This window comes from Oncorhynchus mykiss, chromosome 3, assembly GCF_057628025.1.
Source record: "Oncorhynchus mykiss isolate SJ-2025 chromosome 3, ASM5762802v1, whole genome shotgun sequence".
NCBI classification, from domain to species: Eukaryota; Metazoa; Chordata; class Actinopteri; order Salmoniformes; family Salmonidae; genus Oncorhynchus; species Oncorhynchus mykiss.
In genome coordinates this window covers 6,812,501-6,815,000 of record NC_143024.1, presented here as the reverse complement: position 1 = coordinate 6,815,000, position 2,500 = coordinate 6,812,501, and the positions used below count along the sequence as shown (strand labels likewise).

Here is a 2,500-nt window from a genome sequence, read left to right as displayed (position 1 = left end):
CCCTGTGGTGCTGAGCCTGGGTCAGAACTACTGTCCTGTAGAGCTGGACCCCGTGGTGCTGAGCCTGTCTCTGGGTCAGATCTACTGTATTACAGACCTGGACCCTGTGGTGTTGAGCCTGTCTCTGGGTCAGATCTACTGTATTACAGACCTGGACCCTGTGGTGCTGAGCCCGTCTCTGGGTCAGAACTACTGTATTATTGACCTGGACCCTGTGGTGTTGAGCCTGTCTCTGGGTCAGAACTACTGTATTACAGACCTGGACCCTGTGGTGCTGAGCCCGTCTCTGGGTCAGAACTACTGTATTATTGACCTGGACCCTGTGGTGTTGAGCCTGTCTCTGGGTCAGATCTACTGTATTACAGACCTGGACCCTGTGGTGCTGAGCCCGTCTCTGGGTCAGAACTACTGTATTATTGACCTGGACCCTGTGGTGTTGAGCCTGTCTCTGGGTCAGTACTACTGTATTACAGACCTGGACCCTGTGGTGTTGAGCCTGGGTCAGAACTACTGTATTATAGACCTGAACCCTGTGGTGCTGAGCCTGTTTCTGGGTCAGAACTAGCTAGTCTAGCCACGACACAGTCATTAGTCCCAGGGATCTAGTCTAGCCGCGACACAGCCATTAGTCCCAGGGATCTAGTCTAGCCACTACACAGCCATTATCCCAGGGATCTAGTCTAGCAACTACACATCACAGCCATTAGTCCCAGGGATCTAGTCTAGCCACTACACAACCATTAGTCCCAGGGAGCTAATCTAGCCACTACACTACAAAGTCATTTGTCCCAGGGATCTAGTCTAGCCACTACATAGCCATTAGTCCCAGGGATCTAGTCTAGCTACTACACAGCCATTAGTCCCAGGGAACTAATCTAGCCACGACTCAGCCATTAGTCCCAGGGATCTAATGTAGCCACTACACTACATAGCCATTAGTCCCAGGGATCTAGTCTAGCCACTACACAGACATTAGTCCCAGGGTTATAGTCTAGCCACTACACAGTCATTAGTCCCAGGGATCTAATCTAGCCACTACACAACACAGCCATTAGTCCCAGGGATCTAGCCTAGCCACTACACAGCCATTAGTCCCAGGGATATAGTCTAGTCACTACACAGTCATTAGTCCCAGGGAACTAGTCTAGCCACTACACAGCCATTAGTCCCAGGGATCTAATCTAGCCACTACACAGACATTAGTCCCAGGGATCTAATCTAGCCACTACACAGCCATTAGTTCCAGGGATCTAGTCTAGCCACTACACAGCCATTAGTCCCAGGGATCTAATCTAGCCACTACACAGTCATTAGTCCCAGGGATCTAATCTAGCCATGACACAGACATTAGTCCCAGGGATCTAATCTAGCCATGACACAGACATTAGTCCCAGGGATTTAATCTAGCCACTACACTACACAGCCGTTAGTCCCAGGGATCTAATCTAGCCAATACACAGCCATTAGTCCCAGGGATCTAGTCTAGCCACTACACTACACAGCCATTAGTCCCAGGGATCTAGTCTAGCCACTACACTACACAGCCATTAGTCCCAGGGATCTAGTCTAGCCACTACACAGCCAACGTGATTCTATTACAGAGTAGGCTTGCTGATGCTGAACACAATGAATGTCCAAATCCACTCCCTGTGCTACGCCTGGTTACCCTAACAAGATGTTGAGGAGGTTATTAGATTCTGGCCTGACACTCAGCCAACAACGCTGCAGTGAAAGGTTTTCCCCTCGTAGGTCTCTATGAATATCAGCAAAGGTAAAACACAGTCAGAACTGTACTTAAATATAATAAGTAATGATCTTCTGTGTGACGCAAGATCACAGGTTAGAGGACTTCAACAGTACAGGCCTAGTGACACAAGATCACAGGTTAGAGGACTTCAACAGTACAGGCCTAGTGACACAAGATCACAGGTTAGAGGACTTCAACAGTACAGGCCTAGTGGCACAAGATCACAGGTTAGAGGACTTCTACAGTACAGGCCTAGTGGCACAAGATCACAGGTTAGAGGACTTCAACAGTACAGGCCTAGTGACACAAGATCACAGGTTAGAGGACTTCTACAGTACAGGCCTAGTGACACAAGATCACAGGTTAGAGGACTTCAACAGTACAGGCCTAGTGACACAAGATCACAGGTTAGAGGACTTCTACAGTACAGGCCTAGTGGCACAAGATCACAGGTTAGAGGACTTCAACAGTACAGGCCTAGTGACACAAGATCACAGGTTAGAGGACTTCAACAGTACAGGCCTAGTGACACAAGATCACAGGTTAGAGGACTTCAACAGTACAGGCCTAGTGACACAAGATCACAGGTTAGAGGACTTCAACAGTACAGGCCTAGTGACACAAGATCACAGGTTAGAGGACTTCAACAGTACAGGCCTAGTGGCACAAGATCACAGGTTAGAGGACTTCAATGTCCACGTGTCTACAGTACAGGCCTAGTGACACAAGATCACAGGTTAGAGGACTTCAACA

At 48.6% G+C, this 2,500-nt stretch overlaps 1 protein-coding gene across 2 annotated transcripts in view; it reads right to left on the bottom strand.

Moving 5' to 3' along the window:
- The window catches only part of LOC149984289 (lysophosphatidylcholine acyltransferase 1-like), a 66,403-nt gene that overhangs the window by 25,184 nt on the left and 38,719 nt on the right, over positions 1-2,500 (bottom strand). The gene's annotated exons all lie outside the window — the stretch shown is intronic.